Source organism: Empidonax traillii, unplaced genomic scaffold (genome assembly GCF_003031625.1).
Source record: "Empidonax traillii isolate 1590-97213 ecotype Southwest subspecies unplaced genomic scaffold, ASM303162v1 scaffold6:size4315531, whole genome shotgun sequence".
NCBI lineage: Eukaryota > Metazoa > Chordata > Aves > Passeriformes > Tyrannidae > Empidonax > Empidonax traillii.
In genome coordinates, this window is record NW_020955199.1 from 3026112 (window position 1) to 3044179 (window position 18068).

Here is an 18068-nt window from a genome sequence, read left to right on the forward strand (position 1 = left end):
AGTACTAAATATAAAGTATTTATAAATCTGCATCGAGTAAATCAAATGTTTAATATATATTTTAACAAAAGGGTCATTTGTTATGGATTTTAGGGCAGCAGTTAGACAAAACACTGTCTTTAACACCTTCTACTGTGTGCTTGCTGCCATACATAATACACACCCTTCATGCCTGTAACCTATTTAATAACAGACATTAATTATTTATTGCCTCTCTATAAACAATTTATAAATGTACCCTCACCATAAAGCATGACTGGACTGGCCTTTGCTCCCACAACGAAGGTGTCTGCAGTATTTTAAGTGCTGCATTAAGAAGCAAACCCTACTCATAAAGAGCCTAACAGAGATATATTTTGTGATACAAAAGCATAATCAAATAGCATAACCTAACATTTAGGTCAGAATTCAGTATTATGCAGTGTATTTATTTCCCAAAATATTTATCCGAATTGGCTACAATGCCGCAGTTAGCAAAACTGGAAGTCATGTTTAGGTGCAATAGAAGAAGTTTTTTATACTTCTGTCATGCAACTGTTGGATAAGTTTAGCTTTTCACCTTCGAGTGTTCTAGTAAGTACTTTTTTATAACAAGATACCTCAGCCAAGGCTGACTATGGTGTCCTGCTTGCCCAAATGGGAGTGAAAATTTCAGAAAAACTGTGTATTTTGCTGCTTTAGGTTTTAAGACTTTGGAAATAATACTGAATGTTATCTGAGTGTCAGTCTTCTTTTTCAGAGAGGCTGGCGTTCTTTATATTTTTAGTATGAAAATCAGTTAATAGTTTTAGTATGTATAAGATGTTTTGTGACTCCTTCTGGCTTTCTGTATATATGTTAATTCCTCTCACATGAGAGCTGCACTAAATTTAAAGTAAATTCCTTCAGCAAAATACAAGAAAAGTTCCTTAATAGTAAGACACAAGGAACAACACTTCCACAAGTTTTCCAGTCTGTTGTTTGCACTTCCTTTCCCTGGGATTTTTCTCCAACTCAGTGAGTAATCAACCACAGCTTTGTAACACTGCTTAAAAATTTTCCTGATTAAAATCAGAATTATCCTTATGAAACAGATCTTTTCAGAACAATACAAGGAGCATCAACCCCAAATATCAGTGGTGCAACACGTGTCACCTGTGCTGGTTATCTCTGAAAGCACGTTCAGGAGAACAAACACCAACTGCAAGTAAGACCATATACAAAAAATTTCCCCAACCAAAAGTAACACAGCACAGCCTTCAACTCCTTGATCCCAGCTGTCTAGATCCATTCAGGAAAGAGATGTTGCACCAGGGAAACATAAAATACAAACACACAGAAAAAGGCTCATAGTGTAGAATTAACTCATGCAGTTCAAAACTACTCATCGATTTTAACTCAATGAGAAATATAAGTCACAGTCAAGGGTGCTCTTTGTACATTTGAAAAAATTTCTGTCCTTAATGATAAAATGTCTTTTTCACACCTAAATTATGCCTTCTATGTGGCATTTCAACATGAAAGCACACACAATAAAACACACCCAAGCTCTTGCCCTAGGAAGCTCGCAGGAAAGTTGACAAAGGAACAACTATATAATTTGAATAAAAGAGAAATGAAGTTCAAAAAAGAAGACAGACTAATCGCTGCTTCTTAAGATATGCGAGGAAAAAAGGACACAGAACAAACATAGGAGGCAATAACCATGTACATCCAGGTAAGAGAAAACATTAGGAATTACACTTTCTGAGGAAATAACCCCAGGATGGCACACAATAGGTGGCATTCAAGATTCCTGGTCCAAGACAGCCTAGGCTGGATGGAGGTACCAGGTGGGAATTTGCAGAGTCACCACACTGGTTAACAAGAAACAACACTGGGGTGCAAGGAACTTTCAACATCACCAGCATCTTCTGGTCTCTTTCTAGTGAGGAAAAGACAGTAGACTATTTTCACAGATGACTATGTCTGTACAGGTGATGTAATGATTTCTAATGCTCAGTCAACAAGCCAAGTCCATCTGGAATTTGGAGTCACTAAAAAGGTCTTAAGCACCCTTCAGAGTGATGAATACAACTCTTTCAGGACTTTTATGCAGGTATCTAATCCCTTGAAGATCGGCTTTGAAGGTGTCCTTAGACTATAAAACAACAATCATATGGGGGGGGTAGGGGAAATGGGAATAACAAATGAACAAGCAAGCCTGAGATAAAGATCTGTAAAATTCAGTGGGAAACTTAAGACAACCCTGGCAAGACCAGCACAGTTAAAAACTGCTCATTATTTCGCAACGTTGTTCCCTTACAAAAATGTTCCCTTTGCAGCGCGCCTGATCTGAATAACGCCGTTGCTTTTCAGAAGGTGGCTACTCAGTGGTTCCTCATTGCTCCCTCTCTCCAGGAGAGCACAAGCCTTACTATGATAATCACAGTAAAGGGTCTGAAACCCAAACCCGGGGACTCAGCTATGTCTCAAAGAAAATGAGGAAAAACCCTGAAATGAAATGCCCTTGAAAAGCATATGAGGGACAACAGCAGGCAGGTAAACCTCTTACCTGCATCAGGCACAAAACTGCAACAGATGGGAAGAGGCACCTGAAAACATGTTAATCGCTACAGTGCTTTCAGTCAGACTGTGTGGTCGCTCCTCATCCCCAGAAATGTGGAAAACAGGGAGTAGCATGAGGGGTAAAGGGAGTAGCCAGAGATACACAAGTCTTGTTTCAGTGAAATCAAAAGAAGTCTGTGTTCTACACAGCCTACCTTTATAATGTATTTCTAATGGAAATCCTGCAATTTCCCTAACTCTCCCTGCAGGTGCAATGGACATGGAATAGAAGGATAATTCTTACTGAAATTTTTTTTTTCCAAAGTAGCTTGTTAAGGGTATCAACAATTAGACTGAACTTAAGCCCTGTGAGAGTTTTGGGATTGATGATGAGCAAAGTCACAGTGCTTATCTTCTGTTAGGACTTGTTACCAAAACCTCCTGACAACCACAACCTTTTACCAACCAAATCCGTTATGGTCAACAAAGGGAAGCAGTATCTCCTCATAAAGCCCACACCACACAACCCCATCTCCACACACAGACAGCACTGGGGGTGCACAGAAAGACAAATCCTGGCTGCTATCACCAGGATCCCATGTTTCTTTTGCTATAATTTTTGGAGGAGTAGTTTGTTCCATACTAGCTAATTGGTGAATGGTGCTCACTCAGAGGCAGGAGGGACTACTGCAGTTCCACGGAAAGCAAATCCTAAAGACTTAGGATCCTAACGAAGGGGAGATCAGAGGGCAGATCCTGATTCATCTCCCTTCCAGACCTGCTGGAAACATCAGCACTGGGCTCAAATATTCCTCTGGAAGCCAAGACTTACATTTCATTTGATGAATTTTTGGTATAACACTTGAAAATGTAAGCATGCAAAAAAAAAAAAAGTCATTGCCACTGCTTCATTTCATTGGGAGGACCACTTATTAATTCAGAGAAAACTTTTCCCAGTACCCGACTATTTTAGTAATTTTACCTATTAAGAAAAATAAGCCATTGCTTGTTAGTGAAAAACCTCACATCAGATTCAAAATGGCAACATTTGTTGCTTTTCTGTGAGTTTGATCACAATTTTACAGCGACAATTTCATTAAACCACTGAAACACTAAATTTTTTTCTATGAAAGGAAAATATAAGGAATAACAATTTTTTATATTCATCCTTAGACAACATTATTGAAATAATTACAAGGAATGCAAGAGTAAATGTTATCTAGAGGCTGAAATTTTTCATCATTCACCTCAGATCAAAACACTTTTTCCCATTTTTTTCACTCAAAAGCCCCTAAAAGAACTTCATTTAAAACAGTAGAACAAATGCAATACTATCGCTTCTCATTTCAAGATGTATCATCTGTTCCTGCAAGAAATGCTCACAAAGTCTGTGATTTTTTTGTTTCAGAAAGTTACTAATCTCAGTTACAGATTTGATATGTTCAAGCAGAATGCATCACGTGCATAGATGGACTACAAAACTTGAGCGGATTTGAACACGACATAATGACATGCAAAGGTGGCATCACCATTCTCAAATCAAGCTAACACACACACACAAATAAAAATTAAACAAACAAAACAAAAACCAAACAAAAAACAAAACAAACAACAAAACAAACAAACAAACAAAAATAAATCGTGCAATTGAACACCCAAATTACTGGTTGTGACTTCAGTCTCAAACTTAAGCATTCAGTACAGGCTACCCTAAAATGGGAACATGTTCCACTAATGCTTCTATTCCAAGTATTTGTGTGCTAATTCTAAAAACAACTTTTCAGAGCCAACTGGAAGCTCTTCAGGCTGATGCATTTCCCCTTCACATGTATTCTATGACCTTTCAGGTAAGAAGGAGAAGATCAGCCCCCTGAAGTGCTTTTCACACTTGGTCCAAGGTGAACAATGGGCAGGCAAACTTTACAACATCAGGACTAAATTTCAAATCCAGTAACTGTGGAGATGAAGGTTATCAGGAGTCACTTGGTAACTGGTTTGACAAAGCACTCACAGTTTCCAAATTCCAGCAGCTGCTCCACCTGGTACCTGGGAAAGCTATTATCTCCCTTTTATCCTACCTAGTCTGAAGGGTCAGGCTGATGCTCGCATGTAAGTGTGCATTTTACATAAATACATTTTATCTGTTTAAAATCTCTACTGTTTCAGAGTGCCCAAGTTGCTCTAGAGCTCTGTAGAAGAGCGAAGCTTCATTCCTGCTCCAGTTATTTCCCTCCCCAGGGCTGCCATGAATACAACAAATGAAATCACATGGACGGTGATCTTGTCATATCTCATCAGCAATGCAAGAGTTAGCCTTGGTCATTATTAGAATAAAGAGATTTAAGAGATAAGCTTGCAACACGACTAGGAAACTCAGTACGATGAGTTGAAGTCACTCCATGCAGCTTCTCTGCAACATCTCCCTTTCCTCCAAGGATTTTACTGAACTTTTCATTTTCAAGGATCACCGGAAAAATTAGTTGTACGAATGGTAAAAATAACGAGTCAGCTGCTCAAGTCTATTTAGGATCCCTGCACTCACAGAGCAGTTTAAAACAAGTTATACAGGAAATTCAGTCTGTGAAATAAAAAAAAAACTTTACTAGGGCTGGATTTGTAAAGAAAAAAAGGTAAAGAAAATCCTATCCAAGATGCCAACAGTGTAATTATATTAGCCTGTTACAAAACAATTAAAAGTAATGAAATTCTGACTTCTCACTAAGTGTTAAACAGCTTAAGATTAGTATTTAGTTAATCCTTCAGTCCCACTGAGAAGCCTTAACACAGACCAGACAGCATTCTTGAGGTGGTAATGTTGCTCCACAGCTTCTCAGCAGCATCACTCATCATGAGGCAGAGACTGACATGCACATATACATTTAGAGTTGGGTGGTGGAGAGCTGCTGCAGACCTGCCAACACATACTTGTATCCAGCTGGTTCCAATTAATAGGATCCATCCTGGTGGTTGCTGGCAGCCTCCAAGAGGCTCCAACTTCTGCCACAGCCCAGGCTGGAAACCAGAGCATTCAGACAAAGACTCTGCAGAGATGGCGCAGTCATCTCCTCACTCTGCAGAGCAGGGAGTTAAGGGGGTAGGAGCAGAGAAATGTGATGTATTGTCACATCTGGAGGGGACACAGAGAAAAGGTTCTATGGACAATTTATACTCTACAGCAAATGCCATTTAAACTGATTTCCACTATCTGCCCCTCTCACCTCCAACTTCCCCAGTCCTACAGAGACAGTGTTGGAGTGGTTGCTGGAATTACCACATTTCACTGTAACTTGTCATCTTTAGTCTGAAACTTTGTTAGAAAAAGGGAAAAGAACTGATATAGTGAGATCTGTGAAATTATGCCTAAACGGGATGAAATGGTTCTTGAAGGTCAGAGAGAATGATTTTTTTTCTTTCAAAGCAATGTTCATGTGGGTTTCATGGAAGGGTAAGTTTATTCAGAAACTTGAAGATACTGTGTACACAAGATGTGCCATCAAGTATTTGCAATATCAAAGAACTTCATCAGACCGTAAGCCAGACAACCCACAGAACAGTAACATTAGTAATAAGACTGAGGATTCTGTTGCTTGGGAAAAAAAAAAAAAGAACAGAGATTTTAAAGAAATTATATTTAGTAATGCAATATTCCATTTTAGAATTCTCTGCATTTCAGTTTATTTACTGCTTTGTGTTTTTAAACAGAATATCAATTACATATACATTTTAATTCAAACCCCTCCTAAAATATAAAAGGAAATTCAGTGAGAACAGTATCAGTCAGGGAATGGAATAATGAAGCTGAATCAAACACCTCAGACCAGGACTCAAACTTCCCAATTCCAGAAGTGTTCAGATTCCTGGGAGTAAGTGTGGGCAATTTAACAGGCATGCTTGTGACTACATTAACTGACAGGAACCATCCCCCAATTCCAGTTAATGTATATCAGGGGGAAAACATGTAAGGAGGCTCAAATAGCAAAATATCTCAGGCTAAAAATACCAAGAACTCCCTCAGCTGGAAGTTGTTAGCAAGAGCTCTGATAAAAATAAGGAACCAGGGCAGCATAAATTCTTTCCTTTCCCTGCAGAAAATAAAACTACATTTGAGAGGAAAGTATTCAAAACATAATAAAAGAGGTGACTCACTCCTTTCAACATGCAGCACACACTGGAAAGAAGGGAGAGGGAACAGGGATCCAAACCCAACCGTGAAGTCCTGGTGGGAGAACAGCAATTCCTAGCCCCCAACACCATTGAGTGTTCTTTAATACAGACACCACTCCTGCCCTGAAGGATGACCTGTGGCTCTTGAGGGTCTCCAGAGACAGGTAAAAGACCAAACTGAATAAATGATTGCTCCTGGAGCCTTCGGAGGTTACTGGGATGGTCCCTCCAGAAGACTGCTGACATCTACTGCAGGACTGCAAAGCTATGGATATTTTTAATTCACTTCTTGAACATCAAGATTTTCAGATCTTGGCTGTATCTTTTAGTTCTTAAATATTTCTCACATTTACCTTTGCACAGTCAAATGAGAAAAGCCGGAACTACATGAGCCAGCTTTGTTTTGGTTTTCAAGCAGACACATGCATACCATTCAGTTCTTTTGGTTTTTTGGGAGCCAGGAAGGGTATCCCAAAGCAAGCCCAAACCACCTATATTTAACAGTCTCCCACACTCAGGAAAGCAGGGTAATCTTGTCTCAACTCTAGAAGAAACACAGCAATCATGACAATTTAGGACAACTAAACCAGCAAATAATGGTACAACAGAGGACTACAACCTCCCACTGCTTCATTTTGCATGGAAAATTCTTAAAATGCTGGAGGAACTGCATAATGAGCTAAAGCATATTCACACAGTCTCACCATTTCATAATCACAAAACTGACACTTCTATATCACGTTGGGTCATACATCAGAGACGGCCAAAAGGGTTTGAATCTTTCAGAACCACCTCAAGCATCTCCTTTCACACAGCATCCAACAGAAGACTAGGATGCTTCTGTCCACCAAAATTTCCATTATTTGGAGAAATAAAAGCCCAGAGAAGAAAGAGAATACTAAAGAAAGTGGAATACTGGGAATACTGTAGTTGAACATCACCTACATGAATGCCCAAGAGATCAGTTAATTTACTTAATTTTACAAACTGTATGACATAAACAAAAAAAAAATATAGAAAAACTCTGCCACAAGGAAATACTGATATCCCAGTCATTTCAGGCAAAAACATTCTCGGACTCTAGATTACAAATACAGAATATTAAGACTGGGCTGGGAAAAGACAGTTTACTGGATTTGAATCTTAGAATGTAAACAAGAGAAAGCTCGAGTACTATGTAAGGACACCTGAGGAATGTCACAGCGTAACTCGTGGATTTTATCACATCACTGAATGACCTTTTTCTACCAATTTGTACCACTCACTTTTCAATTTTACATTTTGAATGAAAACATGCAGAACTCAGAGATGCTGAAAAGCTCCCTGTGCTATACAGGGGGTTGAAGGAAGAGGAGTTAGTAAGACTGGTCCAAGAAGCCCCTCTGAGTATCCAGGCACATCATGTGTTAATGTAGAACACTAACACACAGAATCTTTATCTTATTATCATCTCAGCCATAAGGCTGTGGGGCAAAGAGAGTTTAAACACACTTCTCTATTGTTTCAAAAAGTGGTCTGACTTCTTCAAATGTTTATGTTTAGCTAAAATACCTGCTGGTAGTTGAAGAGCAGAGGACCCACTGCATTCATGAGACCCAGTTCCCCATATCCATACATTAATCTTATCTTTCCCAAAGCACCAGTTCTCTACTTCAGCACCATAAGGTAGAAAACAGAACAGAACCACATACTTCATCCTGGTTTTCACATTGCTTTCAGAATTCCCCCAAGAATGGAATCAACTGTGGGATTCTGTCATTCCCTAGGTCCAAAAGAGCTAGGGGGAAAAGAAAAACAAAAAAGTCAAAAACAGACAACCAAAAAAGGAATAAACCCTTTGGGCACAGAAGCTTTTTCAGGTCACTTGGGCTGCCAAAACGGAAAAAAAACTCTTTTCTTTTTTGGGGTAAGCTTATGTTAATGGCTAAGGGTTCTATCCAGGGAGAAACACGGATGGAGGCTTTTCGGATGACTCAAAAGCTTGTTTTACTGATAAGCACTATGGGAGTAGTACATTCTTAGGCAGAAAGAAATTACACATATGGACTACTTTTGGTGTTTTCAGATGCTTTCACTGACACTGATCTAAAGAAATACTTTAAGATGTTTGGTTGTTGGGTGTTCCTAAAGAGAAGTTAATGCCAGTGTTGAATATAAAATCAGCCCTGGTGAGGTAACTACAGTTATTACACAGTCAACAGGGAGGACACAGTAACACCAACAGGTGTAAGGGTGACACTGAATAAGCCCAAAAGTGGACCAGGAGTGCAGTCTATTATCTCTGAGAAAGCCTCTTCTAATTTCATTCCATATTTGAATCAAAACTATTTGTTGTTTATTTTGTGGTTTTTTTTTTTTTTCATCAACCTGCTTCTGTGGTTCAACACGTGCAGGTGATGCCCAGTTGCCTGTTCTACCCTCTCTTCCAAGTTATATACATGAATCTGTGCACCTTTAAAGCATAAGACACAGTTTTATTGGAGGAGAGGGTTGGTTGGTTTGTTTTTGCTGCATTATAGTACCTTATATTATTTCTAAAAATATTTTGAAGTACGTATAACTAGGCTTGAAATTGCACATATCTACAGTTTTTGGTCTTGTAAGAGTAAACATCCTTATTTTATAAAGAATTAGATGCGCAGATAGTAAAATGAGAAGTGACTGCATTTGAGGAAGTGCAGCAGAAGTCAGAAACACCAGTGTGTTGCACCTCTCAGATCTGCTTATCAAGCCCATTACCATTACCGGAGGCACATCTCCATACTTCCAACATTGCTCTTCATCTTCTGATCAGAAACTCTCCTTCATGCTTCACAGCTTGGTGTACTTTGAACAAACAGTCCTGTGTGCAAGGTCTAGGTGTTTATTTGTTCATCATACACTTCTATTCCAACACAGAAAATCAACTTTCATTTGTATTATTTTGTTTTTATTATATAAACACACAGGAAAACCAAACTTTATTCCTCAGGCTGGGATATATGCCTTTAGGTTTTTTAAATATCATCTCCACATGTATATATCCTTTCCAGATTCATATTCAAGAAATATTTAACAGGTTACAATGATTTAAAAGGATTTTAGCAGTAACTTAAGGAATCAAACGGTTCAAGAGACAGACAATGGAAGTTGTAACCTTCACTTCCAGGGCAGCACTTGCAGATTTGGCAAATGAGCTTCATTATTCTTGATACACCTGATGAAATTTCAGTAACTCATCCACACTCCATCCACACAAAAACCTCCTGTAACTCACCACCACCTCAACTGAAGGGTGGACCTAACAGGAGCAACTAGAGCCATCCAAGACTGGACCCCACTCTTTGAGGGTCAGTTGGGAGAAGAAGATAAATAGAATATTTAGCATGGAGAAATCAAAGGGCTTTGGTTTATCAAATGCTCTGTAGCAGAAGCATCAGGTGGCATCTTCACTTTCAGCCTCATAAATTACTGTGTTAACGACACAATCCTGCAGCCTGTAAGCCCATGATGCGTTCTGTCCCAACACTGTCAAGAGTAAAATATTTATTAAGGAACTATATAGTTCCATTCCTGCACTCAAGTATCTTTCTCAGAGCTGGCCTTTCCCTCCCAGAGAAAGGCCAACAGAGGCTACCTCAGGTTGCCACTAATGTTGCTGAAATTTTTTTAAACCATAAAAATGGTTTTCAAGACTGACACTTATTTATAAGCACTAAGCTGTTTATCACAGAGAATATAGCATTTTACCTTTCTCTGTTTAGCTGCAAAGGCATTTAATTCCAACAGTGGAACATTCTTATCAATTTTTCCAAACTTACAAGATTAATATAAAAATGCATCTGCTGTTAACGAGACATTATCAATATCAATATTAAAAAAATAACTGCATGTACTGGAGTTTACATATACTGACTACTTACTACTACTGATTACTTACTCCTGTATCTTCAGAATGTACTGTCTACTCTTTTATAAGGATCTGAATCATGGGTCATTTACTGCCACCACTTGCGTTTCTTAGAACGCTTCCATCAGCGCTGCCTCCGTACAATCCTAAACATCCACTGGACGGATTATGTGACCAACAAGTCTGTCCTTGAACAGGCAGCAGTCACGAGCATTGAGGCCATGCTGCTGAGAACTCAGCTGCGCTGGGCAGGGCACGTCTCCAGGATGCAGGATCATCGCCTACCTAAGATTGTGCTCAATGGGGAACTCACTGGCTGCCGCAAGAGAGGAGCCCTGAAGAGGAGATACAAGGACTGCCTGAAACAATCCCTCAGCCTTGGCCATATTGATCACCACCATTGGTCTACCCTGGCCTCCAATCTATAACGCTGCTGCTGCTTTTGAGAACACACACAGGATCACTCTCGAGGAGAAAAGACAATGCAGAAAGAATCGCGTCTTGTTGATATCACCTGGGGAGTCTTTCTGCTGTACCTTCTGCAACCGGACTTGTCTATCTCGCATTGGCCTTTTTAGCCATCAGCGCGCTTGTAGCAAGCGTGGGTAGAGCCCCTCTCAAATCTTTGTTCACGAAGCCCAGCCATGATGACGATGACAATGATTACTACTGATTACTTACTCCTGTATCTTCAGAACACAGACTTCTTTCTATAAAAGTTATAGGGGGTTGAGGGCTTGTTTTAAGGTGAAATTTCACTAAAAATCAAAACCACTGGAAATAAAATGGAAATTAATATAAAACACAGGACACTGTATAATCAGTAACTTCCTAATTTCTTCTTCAAGACTGAAATTTCTCTTTCAAAGACAGTATTTTATTTAGGAATGGGACATAGGAAACAAAATAGTAAAGCGTAAATAGCAAACCAGCACTTTCATTGGCCACTTAGGCCTCATCAACCCCAAGAGTTTGGGGTTAATATCAAGGGTTATAGTTCAACCAGATCCATATAAACTTACAGCAAAAAAACCACCAAAAGACAAGTCCAAAGGCAGACATAAAGCCTAGAAGGATGGGATGCAGCAGTCCATGAATTCTATGCACAGAGGAGCCAAATTATCCTCACTATTCGCAACCACATCTGACAAACTATACCTGCCATCAGAAATGTGATTTTTGAAATCCGGATTTTCCCAATTTGTCATTTCCTAATTGATATTTACATAGAAAATAAATTGGGGAAAAAAAGTGTGATTGGTTTCAGCTCTGATTCAGTTGGGAGATTGTGCAGTGGGTAAGGAGGGACATGCAGGGAAAGTTAATGTATTGAGAGTTTTGATTGTTAGCCTATCACATCCCATCTATGTCACCTAACGCCTTCATGAAATGAAAAAACAGTGTACAATCACATGAAATAAATAATACAAGAGTCATTAACAATGTTTCTACAAACGAGAGAATGTTTCAAGAAAGTTCTTGCTACCCTGAGCCAATTCCACTAAAATATTTCCATTAATGAGTGGTATGTAGAAAAACAAAAGCATACATGATAAATGAGTAAAGATTTTAAGACATTCTTGGGACACAAAAAGAATAAGGAATGTTAATAAGAGAAAATTCAATACAGGCAAATGTAGAGTACTGTGCTCAGGAATAAGAAATCAAATATACAATATACAAATATGAAATAAGAAATAATTGGCTAGGCAGCTGTGTTGTAAAAAGAACTTGGAGGGCATGTGGACTGCAAAATGGATTATTTAAAATACAAAACAAAACTAAAACAAAACAAAAAAGCAACAAACAAAAATCCCCAACAAAACCAACAATAAACAGGCCGGTGTTCCAGGGAGTATTATCAGCCCTGGTTTATATATGTTTTATCTCTGCTCCATTCCATGCTCTGGACATGCTACTAACAATATAGAGACAAAATAAAAATGCTCCAGAGGCAAGAATCACAGAAGGTTTCAAGGCAGAGGGAAAATTACCCACTACAAAAATTTTCAGAGTATTTTTATATATGATAAAGCTGGAAAGAGAAGAGCTGAGACACAATGGTCTTGTCTTGGTGCCATCTTTCAGTTTCTCATAACGTGACATTTTATATTCTCACCTGTTACCTTCCTGGGCCTGGAAGTGAGAAATATCCTAGAGACTAGAGAGAAGCATGGACAGAGGTCATCAAGATTTCTGAATTGGTATGTTTGTTGCTATCTGAGGAAGATTTTTTTCTCAGGATTTGAAACACCACCTGACCACTGCCTAAACAACCTGGACTTAGGGGTCTGTGGTTTAACTCATCAGACACTAGGAATAAAAAAACCAGCAGGTTGGTGAGACTGTGCTGCAGGTAAGTATGAACTGTCCACGCTGGATAACTTCAGAGTGCATCTTCCAATTTCCAGTATGTCCGAAAGAAAGATGGCAAAAACCATCATATTTAATTTCCTTTGGCATCTTGTCCTTGGAACCAGTGGCAAAAGAGATGCTGGAAGTTGTAAATATGGACTTTCGCTTTATGTGATATTAAAAAAAAAAAAAAAATCAAATCAGGGCTACAGAGCTCAAATTGAATACCCAATAATTGAGAAGTGGTTTGCCTTTCACTTTTTGCACCTTAGTGCCAATTCTAAAACTGGTTGTTGGGCAGGAGTGTCTCAATACCTATTTTTAAGGTGAAGCTGGGCACCAAAGAAACACTATATTCCTCCTGTAGAAACAGCAGTACTATGAAACAGCAAGTCAGCCATAAGGTACATACTGCATGACAGCAAAATAGCAAATTATCAAATAGCTACTCATTATGAAAACAATGCTCTTTTCTGCACAATAAAAACCCTAAAGTTGGGGGGGGGGGGGGTGTTTCCAGAGGGGAAAAAAAAAATCAGTGAACATGCAAATGAGGGCAAAGTGAGAACAGAGCTTGGTATATACTCGCATTTTCCAAGTTAAGAGAATCTTATTGGGAATGCAAGCACAGCACCCAGACACTGCACTCAGAGACACACTGTTCCAGCTGATTTTGAATGGCAAATTCCATCTTTCCCTTCCAAAGCTCTGACATCTCTGAGCTGCAGATTTCAGGACTACCTTGGTCAGTCAGTATTTCATAGGTGTTGGTAGGTTTTGCCTTGAAGACAAGAAATTTACCTCTCAGTCTCCCACGGACAGTAAAGAAACAGTCATTTTCCAGCACCTGGAGGGACAGAACGTTCCTCCTAACTTAACAAAAACCCTCCACTTCCTGACCTGCCTCCTTTGCTGTCCTGGCTCTGCTCCCTGCTCTGCACCAGGTCTGCTTCCCTTGTCTGGATGCACCAGCCACCACCCAGATCTCTGATCTTAATGCCAGCTCCCTTAGGGAGTAATTCTTTGTCTCCTCTCTCCAGACTGGCCATTTCCACCCTGCCTTCCTCCATCCTCCTTCAGGAGCCAGCCCCGGTTATCTCTGTGTCCTGGCATCTCACAGCTGCAGCCTCCAATTGCTCATATTTACACTTTCCTTACCACCAGCATGCCCAGTCTCAGTTTTTCTCCCCTCTGATCCCAGGATCTGCCCACTCCCAATTCTTCTCTCCTCTGACTCTGGGATCTGCTCAGTCCCAATTCTGCTCCCCTGTAATCCCAGTATCTGCCCACTCCCAATTTTTCTTCCCTCTGATCCCAGTATCTACCCAGTCCCAGTTTTTCTCCACTCTGATCCTGGTATCTGCTGTGCTCTCAGGAAAGATGAAATATTCAGAGATTACAGTTAGTAAAACCTAAGCATATGCAAATGCATCTTTTTGAAAAGGCTTGTATCCTGGCTAAATACAGATGCTTTGTCATGCAAACGGAAGAAAGACACATCCCTGGAATCAAATCCCTCATTCTTTTTCAACTACACATCAAGGAGAGGGGCACATGGTAAAAGTTGCAAAAACTTTTAAAGCATTGGGAAACACGTTTTTTCTCTGCCTAATTCTCAAAGCGAGCCACATTTCAACAGAACTTTTACACACAAATTAAATAAGTTAGAACGAGGCTCAGGTATGCCATTATAAATATTCCCCATAAACAGTAGAAGTTTGCCAAAGTTATGAAAATCTTTTTTGGCTACTTTAATATTTAAGCAGAATTAATAGTTTCTGTGTACTGTTTGATCTCCAGGGCAAAGGCCATTACTGTCAGCGGTCTGAACTACAGCACATACATTACCTGAAACACCATCACGTGCTGCCCAAGACACCTGTGCACTGTAAGGGAGCACCAGAAGCACTATGGTCAACAATAAATACTGACAAATAATTCCTATTTCCAGAACCTTCCCTTCTGTGCACTTCATTAAAAAGTGTATTTCTCTAAAATGACAAGAAATGTTCTGTTCATAGACCCCCTGACCAGTACAACTGCAACTTTCACAAGTTAGACTTGATGGATGAAATCATGGTATAAATGTCAAACCCAAACTTTCTAAAATAGGCTGGATTAAACTACCAGTTTTGTTTTCAAACGGGGGGGGGGGAGAGATAATGTATCTTTTAGCATCTGAACCTGATGCTCACCATTTCCTAGAGAAGAGCAACAAATTTAACACTTAATTTTTATCTGTACCTTACTTTTTTTTTGTAGCCTACAAACATTAGTGAGAAAAAGTAAGTTAACTATATGTAAACTCATGCTATGCAGTCTTGCCCAATCTGAAGGGGGAAAAAAAAAAAACAACCAAAAACCATGTAACACCCTCCCTAACAACAACATCACTCACATAAAGGAGCTGTATGTCCAAATAGCTAACCACCCAAAATAGATCTAAGGAGAACCAACATTTTGATCCCACCTCCTTTTATAAGCAATTAAATCGCAGTCTCTAGTCATTCTTTTATTCTTTTTACCAAAATCTGCTGAGCCCCAATAGGGTTAAGGGCATCCTGGGAAAAGAACTAGTTTAAAAGACCACTGTAAGATCAAAACAACTGAGAACACAGAATCCAGTCAGAATTTAGTTTTGCCTTATATGTTCAACTACTTTTCTGCACATATATTTTCAAATTAAAATATTTATATATAAACAGAGAGTTGCATTTGCAAATGGAACCTCTACAGTCTGGTCCTCCTTTCTCCAAGATTAGAAGTTTACAGTGTTTCACCATTCAGTGAAATGTCAGCAGGTCCAAGCTCCTAATCTGAAACAGTCCCATTTTAAGGAATAAGGACAAAAAATAAAAATAAAAAAGTATATCCAGTTATTGTGAAGAGATAACAAAAGATGATGCATAGAAAACTTTTACGGCTTTTCTCCTTTAACAATGTAGATGGTCTTATATGGTGCCCTCACAGTGCTGAAGAACTACTGTTTAACACAACTATTCCATCCTTTATGCACCAGGGAGGCCTGAGCCCAAAATTAAGGCACCAAATGAGAGGAGGGGGCACAACGACTCTTGTGATTTTTGTCTCTTCATCTGTTCATGCCTCACAGGTATCGTGTACCCTCATTTCTTGTGCTCCCCAACTGTGCTGTGGCTGTACCTCCCTGGCAAAGAATTAGTTTGGTTTTTTTTTTCCCCTAAATTCATCTACCCACACTTCACACGGGTTTTTAAACTACATAATACAGACAATTTGCCCCAGAGACCAAGCAGAAGGGACAAAGATCATAAAACAAATGCCATGTTGGAACTGAAAGTTTGCCAAGGGCTACTATAAATGACTGGCAAAACTTGGTTCATTTTATTGGCAATTACATAACCTCAAAGGACATAAACTAAAGGCAGAATACGACGAGATGTACCTACTACAAAACATACTTGGCACTGCATTGTTCTGTAAAATACATCACGTAAATACTGCAAACATCTGAACAACACACATCTTTTCCACACTTGATAAATACTCTTTTCACACCCTAGTCCTGTCACTGGCACACATCCTCATGGGGAATAAACATGTTCCACACAATCAGGCCGCACAAAACTTGAGGTAGTGTAATATTTTTTAAAAATTATTTCCTTGGTTATTGCAAGTGTATTTTGGAGATATGTTACTGGCTACAAATTTTAGACACTTATAAGCTTGAGGAGACACACTAGCCTTTAGTTGCATATTCTGTTCTAAAAAACTCTGAAACTAAACATAATTATAATCCCTCTCTTTTTGATTAAGTAAGTACTTAATGAGTCAGTCAACAGATATTTTTCTCTGTGGTTTACAAAGTAACACAATCTCATGCAGAAGTCGGAGCTATGTTTTTGTAGAGATATTTAACTGGAAGGCAACCTTTTTTTTGAGCACAGCAAAAACTCTCCATTATCTTGGGACAAGCTTTGCATGGCTGTAAAACAGTATAGTTACAGGAAAAAAAATGCAATCACAGCTTTTTTGATGTCAGAAAGAAAGTATATGAAAATAGCCAGGATGTGATATGATCTACTAAGAAGCAACTTTAATAGATGTAATACAATAAAAATCTGAAATGTTGTCTATATAATGGTATTCCACATCATAAACCAAGTCTTTATGCTTTTTTTTTCTTTGGTTCGTTTTGATAAAGGAAAAGGGGGGAATAGGATGTTTCTGAATTCCCAGCTGCGTTCATTTTCAAGTAGATGCTACCGTGAAGCTTCTTATCTGTCAAGTTCATGGTGTAAAAAGAAACCATTCCACTGTTTTGCATAAAATAATCTACACGTGAAGAATCCACATTTCCAGCTGTTAGTTACGAATGTGTATTTAAATCGAACAGCACCATCTAGCAGGTCCCCTACAACTTAGGAGGGCAGTTGCTACTTGGCAGTAAGTCAGTTTAGCAAGCTTGCCCTGAAAATTATTAAGCATTTTCATACCACATTAAATATTATGTCCTCTAGGACAACAAAACCCATGAAGAAAAATCAGTTGCAGTGAAAGAATTAGACTGAAAACAGTTTGAAGTTTCAGCCCCACGACCGAAGCACTTATGTATGTGGCTGATACTAGGTAGTTTTTGCAGAGCAGAATTAAAAGAATATGATCTTCATCTGATCCAACACACAGCAGTCCTATGGATTTGTTTTTAGTCCCACTGCGAGGTCCCACTGTGCCCTTCAGTGATTTACCAAGTGTATTAAACACCAGCAAACACGCAGCACAAGGAAATAGTTTCATTCGCTAATTTTGTAAAAGCAAATAACTCTTGCACTAGTCAGTTAAGCAATTATTTTTAAGCAATTATTTTTAAAATGATCCCTACACTGGGAGTAAGAAGTGCCATTAGTTGATCAGATTTTAGTGCCCAGGTTGTGTCTCCCGCTCTATTTCAGCAATTAACGCTTCTCCAGTGCGGCCTCCGCCTATCTCCACTTTCCAATAGAAAAGTTAAGTGCGAAATTGACACTTTAAATTTCCCCCACCATCTCCCTCTCCTGCAGCAAGAGAGATGCCTGGCCTGTTCCTGTTCCAGGAAGCATGCATGCCAGCCTCTGGAATTAGGAAGTTCCTTAAAAAAAAAAAAAAAAAAAAAAAA

At 39.1% G+C, this 18068-nt stretch overlaps 1 protein-coding gene across 4 annotated transcripts in view; it reads right to left on the minus strand.

The window, feature by feature from the left end:
• Positions 1–18068, minus strand: part of SSBP2 (single stranded DNA binding protein 2) — a 130899-nt gene that overhangs the window by 111705 nt on the left and 1126 nt on the right. The window lies entirely within an intron of this gene.